Raw genomic sequence first — 14,659 nt, 5'->3', positions numbered from 1 at the left:
AGGTCAAAACAAAATGGATAAAATACCTTGATATCAGTTCTGAAACTGAAAGTCACACAGAGTAAAATGTAGATAGAACATTCTATTACAATAAAGGCATCTTCAAGAATGAAATACCACTGTCCAAACAAGTGGAACCAAGATAAACTAATGGGACTATATTAAAGTGAGAAGTTTCTGCAACTCAAGGTATAATAACTAGGATACAAAGAATACCCATGAGATAGGAGAAACTAATTACCCAACATCCATCAAATAAAGTGTTAATATATAAGATATATGAGGCACTGATAGAACTCAGCAAGAGAAAAAAAACAAAAACAAAACATCTAACTACATCCAATAATGGGGAGAAAAAGGGAACATTTTTTTCAAAGAAGTAATACAGATGACCAAAAAGCACATGGAAAAATACTCCACATTATTAATTATAAGGAAGATGTAAATCAAAACAGTAATGAGATATCATCTCAATCCTACAGACACACATATCACACAGGAGAAGAACGAATAACAACCAGTGCTGATTCCAGTGCGGATGGAAAGAATTCTCATTCACGACTGGTGGGAATTTAAACTGGTTCAGTCTTTTGAAAACAATATGGACATAACTAAAAAAAATCTAGAAATTAAGCTTCCATATGATCCATCAATACCACACCTAAGGATATAACATAGGAATCAAAATACACATTGCAGATAATACCTCTGTGTTCCTATTTTCTTTTTATTTTATTTTTTATTTTAACAACTTTATTACATACATGATTGTGTTTGGGTTTCAGTCAAAAATATGGAACGCTTCACAAATTTGTGTGTCATCCTTGCGCAGGGGCCATGCTAATCTCTGTATCATTCCAATTTTAGTATATGTGCTGCCGAAGTGAGCACTACATTTCTATTTTCATCACAGCACTGTCACTATAGCAAATGTCTGGAAACAACCCAGTGTCCAAGAATAGATGAGTGGGTAAAAAACTGTGTACATTTACACATTGGAGTACAATGCAGCTATTAGGAAAGATGAAGTCATGAGATTTGATTATATATGGATATATATGAAGAGTAGTATGATAGGTAAAATGTGTCATAGGGATAAACATAGAATAACCTCACTGATATGGGGATATAAGAAAAATTAAAAATGGAAAGGTAGCAATATCCAGAACAACAGTGATGAGAGCCAGAAGTACCAGCCCATGGTAAAAATCTTGCCACAAATAGTGTAAAAATGCAGTTAGGGCAGAGAAGATACCAGTATAAAAATGATGATTGAAAATGGACAAGAACTGAGTGGTGAGAGAAAAAAAGTGATATGTATGGTAACTTTTCATAGTGCAAACCACAGTCATCTAAGTAAAAGGGGAGAGGGACACACACACACACACACACACACACACACACACACACACACACAGGCATAAGAGAAAACTGGAGTCATTGGTTGTGGGGAATTGTACTGGTGAAGGGTTGTGTACATTGTAAAATTGAAATCCAATCATTAAAAAGTTGTAATCATGGTTTTAAAATAAATAAATTAAATTAAAAGGTAAAATTATTTTTAGAACTAAATTCATTTAGAAAAGATGCTTGTATATCAGATGTAGTTTGGAATGGAAAAAAATGTAAAAATAATTAAATAGACATTGATTTCTCCTACAAATACTGTCTTTATAATAGCACTAAAGGAGATGCTTATAAAGCAATGTGTAATTATTGGTCAAAGATGATATTACAGTGGGTAAGGACTTGCCTTCCACATGGCTCAACAGGTTTTATCCAAAAACTCTATCTGGTCCCTGCTAGAAGCGACCCCTGAATGCAGAATCAGAATTAAACCCCAATAACAGCCAGACATCAATTCTCCCAACCCCCCCCCAAAATGATAACAGTAAAATTATAGGGGCTGGAGTAGTGGTAGGGCATTTACCTTGCATGTGGCTGACCCCGAAAGGTCTGTGGTTCAAATCCCTAAGTCCCATTTGGTCCCCCAAGCCAGGAGCAATTTCTGAGTGCATAGCCAGGAGTAACCCCTGAGCATCACTGGGTGTGGCCCAAAAACCAAAAAAAAAGTAGAATTTTTGCTTGCTTCAGTGTAAATTAATTAAAATATTTATATGTTGTTAAACAATTATTAAATAAAGTATATATATAAATTAATAAATTTGATCTTATACAACTGATTGCTTTTATTTTCTTTTCATGGAAGAAAAATTAAATGACATTTGTTAAATAATTTGTGAGACTACATAGAAATAGTTGGCAATGCTGGAGTTTTAATTCAATTATATTTTATTTAAAAACTGATTTTTTTCATGCTAAGATGGAAAGAGAAGAAAGACAAGCTAGAGATTACATAAGGACTAATAAATAATTCATGTATATCTGATAAATAAAAAGTATTTGATGTTACAAAGTGGTGTTAGGAAAATTTAGTAATAGATATTGAGGCAGTTGAAGAACATTTTGAGTCATATTTGACATTTATTTTTATACAATGGACTGATTTATCAAGATTAGGGATACTCATTATGTTATTCTATATAACAGTGATTCTCTTTTTAGGTGATACTGTTCATGGTGTATCAGGAAACCAATAAAGTAAGACATGATGAAAAATTGGATAGTACTCAATAAACCATTTGTAATAATTAAAATTTATTTTACTTTATTTAAACACTGTGGTTATAAGATTGTCCACAATACAGTTGGTTTTCTTATTCCCCACAGTTACAATCTTGTTCATGAGTGAATTTCAGTCATGCAATCTAAGTAAGCTTGTGATCTTGATACGTTTCTTTGTTTTTCTAATTTAAATTGGAAGATGATATATACTTGCCTCCATGGATGTTTATGGATTAAAATAATTTATTGTTATGGGAATAAATTAATCATTGCATTTGATGTACTAAAATATTTTGGGAAAGAGAGTAATTCCAACATTAGGTATGATACTTTCAAATCCCCAATTGCTTATTTATATAGATACACTATTAACTTGAAGTTCTTGAATCTTGGTCAAGTAATGTATCTTTATTATCTCTTTAAATTAAATATTGTGACGTTGAGGGAGACTAGAAAAAGGAGAATTGAGTAATTTTTAGTAATATTCACTTGAAACGTAGAAAACTTTTTTAGAGAGCAATTAATCGAAAAGAAAATTGATGGCTTAAAACTCACCCAGGAAATAGTAGTAAGTAGCAAATTTTGTTATACAAAATATGCAAAATGCCTTCTTCAAGTCCTATTTTCCAACAGAAAAGTGACTAGAACAATGTTGTCAATCATTTGCTATTTTCCTTTACATGATATTATACATACATTTATAATATAAATATATAAAATAATTTAACAAAATTTAAGGTTTTTTGATCAAAGTAGCATTAGACTATATATTAATATCTGTTAATATCCACTTTAAACGTATTTCGGGAGTACAATACCTTCAAACCAAAGTGCAACCAGAATCTCTCTATCAGAGTTCACTGGGTCCTTCTGTAATTTCAGGAATTTTTGTGCCTCAGTTCTCTAGCCATAGTCTCTTAAAGATGTGTTATTTTATATTTCTCACTGTTTATTTTTGAGGGGTGAGCCACACTCAGCAATGCTTAGGTGTTGTTCTTAGTTCTGTGCCTAGGGAACCATACGTGATGACCATTTAAAGGTTTTTTTTTTGGGGGGGGGGTGCTCAGAGGTTACTCCCGGCTCTATGCTCAGAAATCGCTCCTGGCAGGCACAGGGGACCATATGGGATGCCAGGATTTGAACCACTGTCCTGCATAAAAGGCAAATGCTATCTCTCCAGCACCGACCATTTTAAGTTTTATACCAAGGTTGTGGTTGCCACAACTGAATGTAAAACAATTGCTTCACCTCCTGTACTCCCTTTTAATCTTTCTCTTAATTCTTTATCACATGGTGAGATTATATGGCATTTGTCCTTTTTGCATAAATCTTAAGCATCTGTATTCTTGTTTTGAGAAGTTATTTTCCAGTTTTCCTCAGTTGTTTTAGGGGACTGTTTTATTAGTTATTGAAAATGAATAGATTTGAAATTTTGTCAAATCATTTTAATGAGCACTATCTTCTGAATCTAATATATCATTGCAATGTGCAACTAGGGAGACCAACCTGTATCTCCTACTACCACTGTGGACAAAAAAATCACGGAGTTTTTATAGTCTTATTAAAATTAAGGCTAAAATTTCTTATAGTGAGCACTGTAGTGGGAGTCCCTGGCTTCCAAACACATTCTGCACCAGTTTCTGTGGATAAAAGCACTAGCATATTATTATAGACATCAATAAAGAGCAGTTAGTTCAAAATATTTTGTCTGGCTATGCTTCAAAATATTTTTTCTGGCTATGCTTAGTTTTTTTTAAGCCACCATTTACCTGAATGATTATTTTCTAACTTTTTGCATTGGTTTTGTTTATCCTGAGATAAACAAATGAGCTATCTGTAGACAACAGAAAGTTGAATTTTGCTCCTTGATACTTCTGACTACACTGTTCCTTTTTATAGATTGTTTCAGACCATTGACATTTAGTAAATTAGAGATATAAAGAGAGTATTTCCATTTCTCTATGTAAATTTTAGGTGTTAATTTTGTCTCAATTCTTTTGTTCTTTTCTTATTCTGTCCCTTCATCTCTGAAGTTTTTACATAGATTTTTAGCGTGTCTACTACAACCATGTTATAATTTTAGGATTGTAGGACTGAGATGCTGAATATTCACTTAAACCATCTTGATCCCTGAGCAAGTTTCATATCTTATAAATCTCTTCTGATTTAGCTTTTTCCTCCACAGCAGGGCTTCTTTCTTACTGAGGTTGCTGGTTATCTCACTTCATTTGAGTGCTTTGAAATGTGTGTAGAGATTGCTATAAAGCTATATCATAAGTTGTGTGACTTAATTAACAAACAGTTATTATAGTATTGTAGACTGAAAAAATCTAATCTTAAGGGGCAGACATTTGTTTTCTAGTAAGGGCATTCTTCAATCAAAAAATACGTTTTTAATATAAATCAACATCTCAAAGAAAGTGCATATTATTAATTTAGTTAATCTATTTTATATAAATGAGATAATTCTTGTCTTCCTATTTTCAATAATGTAAGAAATACTATTTATTATATTTCTATATCATATATCTTTGTTTATACAAGCAAACAAATAGATTTTAAGTTAGTTACCTTATGCATAATTTTAGGTATAAAAGATGTGTATTTGTCTATGTGTTGTTTGTTTTGCAATGTCATACATCAAACGCAGATCACCTACATGCAAGAAAAGCACTTTAGTTTTGAATCACAACTGTGGCCTTTACTTCTAATTTTGTCAATTAAAGAACATTTGCCTTCCAAATTTTGCTTCACTTTTATGAAATTGTTTTGTTTGGTTGTTTGTTTTGTTTTGTTTTGAAGCTACACCTGGTCACTTCTGGCTATGTGCTCAGAAATAGCTCCTGGCTTAGGGAACCATATGGGAAGTCAGGGATTGAACTCAGGTTCTTGGGTCAGCTATGTGCAAGGCAAACACCCTACTGATGTGCTATTGCTCTGGCCCCTACATGAAAATCTTTAACACCTGTAAATTAAACAGCTCAATACTGAACAACCAGTGGGCCAGAGAAGAAATCAGAGAGAAAATCAAAAGATTCCTGGAAGGAAATGAGAACAAAGCCATAAAATATCAGAAATTGTGAGACACAGCTTAAGCAGTACTATACATCCTACAACTGCGATATTGCTTCGGCCCAGACTTCTATGTAGTTCTAACCACAGTGCATGAAAAAGTCCATTTGCTTCTTTATTTCATTGACATTTTATGTTTATCTTCTAAAATGTATACATATAAAAATATATCAGTTTTAGTAACTCAAACATACATAGCAAGCAAACTACCTTCTATTTATTCTTTATTAATTCAATTTAAATATCAGCAGAGTTGATACAATGCTATATTATTTTCTTTTTTTAATTTAAAACCATGTTTACAAAGTTGTTCATGATGTAGTTTTGTTTTTACACAGATAATGTAATGATTGAGTTACAGTAATATAATGCACAACAATCTTCACTAGCGTGCATTTCTCACCACTAATATTAATATCAACATTCTCCCACCCACCTTCACCCTCCTCTCTCTGGGACAGGCATTTTACTTCACTCTTTCTCTTTCTTTCCCTTTCTCTCTCTCATACATTCTCAACCCCTCTTTTCTTTTGTGTCATTGTGTTTTGTACTACTGCAAATGAAGTGGTGCCATGGATGTCTTTTCCATTTTAGACCATCTCTACTCTAATTGTATCCTCCACTCTCTGTAGTACACTCGTGTACTCATAGATTGGTCCTCCTGATTTTCATCTCTATCATCTCTAGATATCATTCCCAAACTGTTTTTATTTTTCTTATATCCCACAGATCATCCAGATTAATCTATGTTTATTCCTCTCCCTCTAACACATTTTGCTCAGCAAAATACACTCCATGTCCAACCATATATAAGAAGAATTCAGGACTTCATTTCTTGAATGGCTACAGATTATTTTATTAATAGATATACCACAGTTTCTTTATCCATTCAACTATTGTTGGGCACCTAGGTTTCTTCCAGATTCTGGTTATTATAAATATTAGTGTGCCCACCCTAGCCTTTTTAAGAAAATTGTTTGCTTTAATGATTGTCTTCCAACCTCTAACTTTGAATCTATGTTTGCTGTGGTTTTTAAGATGTGTTTCTTTCAGGCAGCAGAATTTTGGATTCAACATTTTGATTTATTTTGCCACTGCATGTATCTTAATTGGTGCATTTAATTCATTAATGTTGAGAGAGATGATTGTCATGGGATTATGTCTCAGCTTAATATAGGAGTTAGTTTTGTTTATTGAGTTTGCCTTCACTTAGAATAGACCCTCAAACTCTTATATTCTTTCTTTTTTTAATAATATCTTTATTTAATTACTGTGATCACAAACATGACTGTAATTGGGTTTCAGTCACAAAATGAACACCCTGTTATATTTTATGGTTGGTTTTGAGTCTATAAAATTTCTGAGCTGTTGTTTATTCATGAAGCTGGATGCTTTTCTTTGGATCTCTTTTAGCCTGTGCTCTTCAGGGCAAACAAAATATGATTGCATGCACTATTTAGTTCTGGGAATTTCTCAGCAATGGTGTCCTTGACTGTTAATTCTCTATATTTTTACCCCCTGTGTTTCTGGTACCCCAATGATTCTTATTTTGTTTCTGCTATGCGTATCCCAGAGTTCTATTGTCATTTGTTTTCTTTCTTTGAAGATTTTTTCCAGCCTATTTTCTTTTTTTTTATTTAATTTTTATTTTGATCATAGTGGTTTACATATTGTTGACAATAATATTTTAGGTACATATTTACATAAAATTGGGGGGGTTTCCATCACCAATTTGTCTTCCCTACACCTCCGTTTATGTCCTGCCTCCCATATGCTCTTCCCTCACCCTTAGGGCTGCCAGAATATGTTGTTCCCTCTGTATCTAGCCTAATACTTAGTAGTCTTGCACCTGTTTGGTTCTGGTGCCTCCCTTATTTCCCCCTCTAACTGGGGGGCAGGAGTAGCTAGTTCAATTTACGTGGTTTTGTTTGAAGAAGGGAATAGTAGTAAACTGTGGTAAAGGTCTAATATGCAGAAAATAAGCGGAATTCTTCTAGAGGGTCTCCTCCTCAGAGAGACGAAGGAGAAAAAGGTGAAACACTCCACCAGTACAAAAAGAAGTGTCAAATATCCAGTGAGTACTCCAACAATAATGCTAAGCACCACCAAAAACAAAACAAAACAAAACAAAACAAAAAAAAAAAAAACGCCATGGTCTTGAGATAAGAAACATGGCAGAGCATATAATGAAAGAAAAGAAAAGAAAAGAAAAGAAAAGAAAAGAAAAGAAGAAAAGAAAAAAGTGTAAATGAAGGCAACAGCTTCAATAACCACACCGGAGCAAAGAAGTCAACCAAAATTAGGTAGGTAAATATAATAATAATGATAATAAATGAAGATAAAAAATAATATATATATAAAGAGATAAATAATATTTTGTGTTTTGTTTCTTTCCCTCTCACCTTGGCACAATAAGTATTGGGGTCATTCCAAAAGGAATTCACTTGGCCTAAGAGATATGGGGTTTCTCCACCCTTGGAGTATATTGTCACAGGATCAACTATAGCCTCTGTTATGGATCCTTTACTCTCCCGGTGGTGTTTTTGTGTTGTTTGGAAGACTTCTGTTCCATCCTATGTGATACAATCAGACCTCTGTATCTATCGATCTCAGTATCTGCATAGTTCCAGGGATGGGAATTATGATGAAGTCAGTCTTTGTGGTTCTAGAATTTTCGTTCCCTCAGTCTCATTTTAATCTATCTTCTGTGGTTGGTGGTCTTGGTCTTGGCACTTACGATAATGCCTTTCCTTGTGTTTCCAGAAGCCCCATTCTGTTACAGTTGTCTCTGCCAGACCTTTGGGACTGGGGTCATGGTTGTTGTGAGGGTCATAGTTCAAATCCTAGACTAGGGCTTTTTTATTGGTCCCAAGATATATACAGTCTGGTCATGGTTCTAGTAGCCGGTCATCTGTAAATAGCGATCTTGGTTTTTGGACCTACCAACGGGTGACAAGACTTCTGATTTTGACTTATCGATGGCTGGTAAGGTAGGATAACCTGTTCTTAGGTCATTTTCCTCATTTTCAGGATATCATATTAGAACTGGCACTCATTGGTGTTCCAGTAGTATTAAGGTTGTCCCGGATGGGGTTTGTTTCCTGCAGTTGTTGTGAAGAACTGTGCCATTTCTGTGTCTGGGATCCAAGGTTCAAGGCTGACCAGATGGGATCTAATCTCTTGAGGTCTAAGTTGATTCCATATGACATATTTTTTAGGTAGGAGCTATCCCTGTATTGTAAACAACTATGAGTTCCTATCTCTAATAGATAAGAGCTCTTTTTTATATGTAAGATTTCCCCTTTTTTTAGTGTGCCTTTGCAGAGAGAAATGGTGCTACATTATATTGTTGGTGCATTTAGGGGTGGACTGAAAGGAAAACAGAAACAGGTCACATACCCAAAAAATATTTAAAAAAATAGGATTAAAAATGTATGTGTTCACATATGTATATGTAGAACAGACAATTGAAAAATGAATTAACGAAGTATTTAAAGGACCAAAGTGATGCAGAATACTACCTTACATTTGGGGAAAGGCAGTAAAGAGGAGGTGTAATATAGGTCTTATGTTTATGTTGGGAGTACATGTTTTCCCATTGACTTTTGGGTATTTCTTGTAGTGTGTGGGTTCCCAGGCACCTTTCCATCACCCCCCTGACCTTCTTCAGATTGGCAAAAGATTTGTGGCAGGGAGGTCTTGGAAGAGTTCTTGTATTGGGACTACTTTTGGAACTAAGTCCGGTTTCAAGTAACAGTCCACATTAGGGGGAGATGGTAGGGAGGGCCGCACAGCATGGGTCTGCAGGGGAGTTAGCTGCCTTTTCTTGCAGGAGACAAAGTGTGGGCTTGACTCGGTGTCTCTTCGTTTGGGTACTGGGTACTGGTTCATTGGGGTAGGAGGTCAATCTTGATGCCTAATAGATTAAGGTCTGAGGGTGAAGAGTTTTAATACAGTGGGAAGTCTAGATGGGAATGAGGGGTGAGGGGGTAGTTGGATTTCCAGAGGGGGGAATGGGGGAGGTATATGGAAGGGACATGAAGGGAGAAAAGAGAAAATACATTAGAAATAAAGGGAAAAGAGAAAAGAAAAAAGTAGAGAGAAGAGTAGAAAAGAAATGATAAAAAATAGTGAGAAGAGAGGAGAGAATATTAAGGGAATGTTAGTTTGCTTGAATGTGCTCGATGAGTAGAGTCTGTAGTTTAGGTCTGTATGTCATGGTTACTGCTTCAGTGGTCTGACTGGCCACGTGCTTCAATTCCTAAAAGAAGGCATAACCTTGAAATAAAGAGTATGTTAAAGAGTTTTCTCGGGAACATCTCGTAGTGCCAGCTAGGTATGGTATCTCATGTGGTATCCTGAGCTGCCATCTTGGTTTGTCCACCCTTTGTATACAAGAGTGCCTGTGGACAGAAAAGCTGAGAGGTTATTTTAAATGTAGTAAGATAAGGCATTAAAACATGATGTTATGGGATGTTTCCATTGGAGTCAGTGATTTCCCGTGGTATTCTTTAACTGTGATGCTGTATACAATCTCCAAGGGTTTAATTTGGGCCTTTGTCATAAAAGGCTGATTACATATCTGTTCTCTCTATGCTGCTGTTTCTGGTGTTGCTGTTTTCTTTGTGGTATACTGTGTAATCAAAAGTTTGCGTTGTTCCTTTTTCATGTATGTTGGGCACTGCTCCCGAGTATATGTTGACTTTTACAGTGTTTAGAGTTTCTACCCTGTTAAACCCTATTATTTGATTGTTGAGTGTTAGTTGTGTATTAGATGTATTTTCTAGGTGCTTCAGAATAGTGCTATCATTTTGTGTTTATCTTTTGTCTTCTGACTTACTTCGTTTAACATAACATGTTCTAGGTCCACCCACGTTGCTGCAAAGTCTGTGATTGTATCATTTCTGACTGGCATGTAATATTCCATTGTGTATAGATACCACATTTTAATGATCCATTAATCTGTTTTTGGACATCGAGGTTGGTTCCAAGACTTGGCTATTATACTGAGTGCTGCAATAAATAGTGGTGTGCACACGTATTTTGGAATGAATGTCCTTCCAACTTGGGGGTATATACCTAGGAGAACAATTGCTGGGTCAAATGGCAGCTCAATTCTGAGTTCTTTGAGCACTCTCCAGACTGTTCTCCATAGGTGTTGGACAAGGGGGCATTCCCACCAGCAGTGGATGAGAGTTCCTTTCATACCGCATCCCCGCAACAGAGATTGTTCCCATTATTTTTGATGTGAGATATCCTTACTGGTGTAAGGTGGTACCTCATTGTTGTCTTGATTTGGATCTCTCTGATGATGAGTGAAGGTGAGCATGTTTTCATGTGTTTGTTGGCCATCCTTCTGCCTTCCTCAGAGAAGTGTCTATTCATTTCATCTTCCCATTTTTTATGGCTTTATTTGTTTTGGGGGGCTCAGCTTTCTGAGTGATTTGTAAGTTCTAGATGTCAGCACTTTATCCTATATGTCGAGTGAAAAGATTTTTTCCCATTCTGTTAACTGTCTTCTTGCTTTAAGTAAGTTTTCTTTCGCCATGTAGAAGCTTTTTAGTATGATGTAGTCCCATTTGTTTATGTTTGATGCTAAAGTTCTTGCCATTCGTGCTCCATTCTCGAAGACCTTTTTGATATATATGTATTCGAGTGTTCTGCCTATTTTGTTCTCGATAAACTTTAAAGATTCGGGTCTGATTTCAAGGTCTTTGATCCATTTTGAGTTGACTTTTGTATAAGGAGTGAGGTATGGGTCAATTTTCACTTTCATACATGTGGTTTTCCAGTTGTACCAACACCATTTGTTGAATAGGCTATCTTTGTTCCATTTCAAGTTCCTGCCTCTTTTATCAAATGTTAGTTGGCTGTATATCTGGGGGTTTATGTCTGGGAATTCTGTTCTGACCCACTGGTCTGAGGTCCTGTCTCTCTTCCAGTACCATGCTGTTTTGATTACTATGGCTTTATAGTATAGTTTTAAGTTAGGTAAGGAGATGCCACCCAGCTTCTTGTTTTTCAATATGTGTTTGGCTATTCTGGGTTTTTTGTTATTCCAGATGAATTTTATGATTGATTGTTCTATTTCTTTAAAGAATGGTGTTTGAATTTGGATAGGGATTGCATTAAATCTATATAGTAGTTTGGGTAGGATAGTCATTTTGATTATGTTAATTCTACCTGTCCATGAGCATGGGATATTCTTCCATTTCTTTAGATCCTCTTCAATTTCTTTCTGAAGTGTTTTGAAGTTTCCCTGGTATAGGTCTTTCACTTCCCTTGTAAGGTTGATTCCTAGGTACCTGATATTTTTTGATACTATTTTAAATGAAATTGTACTTTTAATCTCTCTCTCCTCAACTTCTTTCTTTGTATATAGAAACACTACTGTCTTTTGTGTATTGACTTTGTATCCAGCCACTTTGCTGTATTGGCTAATTATTTCTAGGAGTTTTACTGTGGACTCTTTAGGGTTTTCGATGTATATCATTGTATCGTCTGCAAATAGAGATAGTTTGTGTTTCTCTTTCCCAATTTGGATTCCTTTGATTCCTTTCTCTTGTCGGATTGCTATTGCTAGGACTTCTAAGGTTATATTGAATAAGAGTGGAGAGAGTGGACAGCCTTGCCTAGTTCCTGACCTTAGTGGGAATACTTCTAGTTTCTCGTCATTAAGTATAATGTTGGCTGTCGGTTTATCATAGATAGCTGTAAATATCTTGAGGAAGGTTCCTTCTAACCCTATTTTGCTGAGTGTCTTTAAAATGAAGGGGTGTTGGAATTTGTCAAATGCCTTCTCTGCATCGATTGATATGATCATGTGGTTTTTGTCTTTCTTGTTGTTGATGTGATGTATAATGGTGATTGATTTGTGTATGTTGAACCAACCTTGCATTCCTGGTATAAATCCCACTTGGTAATGATGTATGATCTTTTTGATGAAGTGCTGGATTCGGTTTGCTAAGATTTTGTTGAGTATCTTTGCATCTATGTTCATTAGTGAGATTGGTCTATAGTTTTTTTTTTTGGTAATGTCTTAGCAATCTTTGGGAATGAGTGTGATATTGGCCTCATAAAAGGAATTGGGGAGAATTCCTGTTTTCTCTATGGTTTGGAAGAGCCTATGGAAAATTGGTAGTAGGTCTTCTCAAAATGTTTGGTAGAATTCACCTGTAAATCCATCTGGGCCTGGGCTTTTGTTCTTAGGTAGTTTCTTAAATACATCTTCAATTTCCTCTGAGGTGATTGTACTATTTAGGCTTTCTAGTTCTTCCTTTTCCAATCATGGAAGATGGTAATTTTCTAGGAATCTGTCGATTTCTGCTGGGTTCTCTTGCCTAATTGAGTATAGCTGTTCATAATATGATCTCATGATATGATGTATTTCTTGGGGTTCTGTTGTAATCTCTCCCCTTTCATTTGTGAACCAACTCCTGGTGTCATTAATTTTTTGTATTTTTCTTAGTTTCTATGTTGTTTATTTCTGCTCTGGTTTTTATTATTTCTTGCCTTCTGGTCGTGGTTGGATTTCTCTGCTGCTGCTGTTCCAATTCTTTGAGGTGATCATTTCAACTGTTCATTTTATTGTTTTCCTGTTTCTTAAGATAGGCGTGTATTGCTATGAGTTTCCCCTTAATTACTGCTTTTGCTGTGTCCCATAAATTTTGACAAGTTGGCTCTTCTGAGGAAACTGAGCACCTGAAGGGAGCCCTGTCCTACCCTTCTCTGTCTTTCCTGAACTCTGGAAGCTCTCCTCAGAGCCCTGGGAAGCAAACCCCAAAGAAACTACATTCGGAAGCTACCCAACGAGCCAGTGACTGAGTAAGAAATGGCTGGATGTGGGGGTTTCCAGGCAGAGTGCTGATTGCTCTACCTGCAGAGTCTCCACCCGGCTGTGCCTCTTCTGAGGAAACTGAGCACCTGAAGTGAGCCCTGTCCTACCCTTCTCTGTCTTTCCTGAACTCTGGAAGCTCTCCTCAGAACCCTGGGAAGCGAACCCCAAAGAAACTACATTCGGAAGCTACCCAGCGAGCCAGTGAGTGAGTGAGAAATGGCTGCATGTTTGGGTTTCCAGGCAGAGTGCTGATTGCTCTACCTGCAGAGTCTCCACCCGGCTGTGCTTCTTCTGAGGAAACTAAAAACCTGAAGGGAGCCCTGTCCTACTCTTCTCTGTCTTTCCTGAACTCTGGAAGCTCTCCTCAGAGCCCTGGGAAGCGAACCCCAAAGAAACTACATTTGGAAGCTACCCAGTGAGCCAGAAACTGAGCACCTGAAGGGAGCCCTGTCCTACCCTTCTCTTTCTTTCCTGAACTCTGGAAGCTCTTCTGAGAGCCCTGGGAAGCGAACCCCAAACTACATTTGGAAGCTACCCAGCGAGCCAGAAACTGAGCACCTGAAGGGAGCCCTGTCCTACCCTTCTCTGTCTTTCCTGAACTCTGGAAGCTCTTCTCAGAGCGCTGGGAAGCGAACCCCAAAGAAACTACTTTTGGAAGCTACCCAGCGAGCCAGAAACTGAGCACCTGAAGGGAGCCCTGTCCTACCCTTCTCTGTCTTTTCTGAACTCTGAAAGCTCTCCTCAGAGCCCTGGGAAGCGAACCCCAAAGAAACTACATTCGGAGGCTACCCAGTGAGCCAGTGACTCTCCTCAGAGTCCTGGGAAGTGAACCCCAAAAATACAGCATTCTGAAGCTGCCCAGCGAGCGAGTGAAAACTACGCCTGACCAGTGGGGCCCGACTGTGAAAAACTGTGAGTGCTGCCTGTGTGTGTCTCTCTGCTATCCTGTTGCATGAACCTCCTGAGAGTAGGCTGAAAAGAGGCTCCAGAAGGCACTTAGCTCCACTTCGCTACACAGCCATGTGCTCTTTCTAAAAAAAGAACACCATCACAAGAAGAAAAAAACCACACTAAGAACTGTGCTGGATCACAGAGGCAAGAATTTCTCTCCAGACTATCTTCTCT

At 36.8% G+C, this 14,659-nt stretch overlaps 1 non-coding gene across 1 annotated transcript; it reads right to left on the bottom strand.

Annotated features, from left to right (window-relative positions):
- Positions 1–787: 787 nt before the first annotated feature.
- On the bottom strand, positions 788–891 carry LOC126008479 (U6 spliceosomal RNA). The gene has a single exon (XR_007495808.1). It is a non-coding gene; the product is annotated as a U6 spliceosomal RNA (small nuclear RNA).
- Positions 892–14,659: the final 13,768 nt, after the last annotated feature.

The sequence above is a fragment of the Suncus etruscus genome, chromosome 4 (assembly GCF_024139225.1).
Source record: "Suncus etruscus isolate mSunEtr1 chromosome 4, mSunEtr1.pri.cur, whole genome shotgun sequence".
Taxonomy (NCBI): Eukaryota; Metazoa; Chordata; class Mammalia; order Eulipotyphla; family Soricidae; genus Suncus; species Suncus etruscus.
This window is presented reverse-complemented; position numbering and strand designations above follow the sequence as displayed.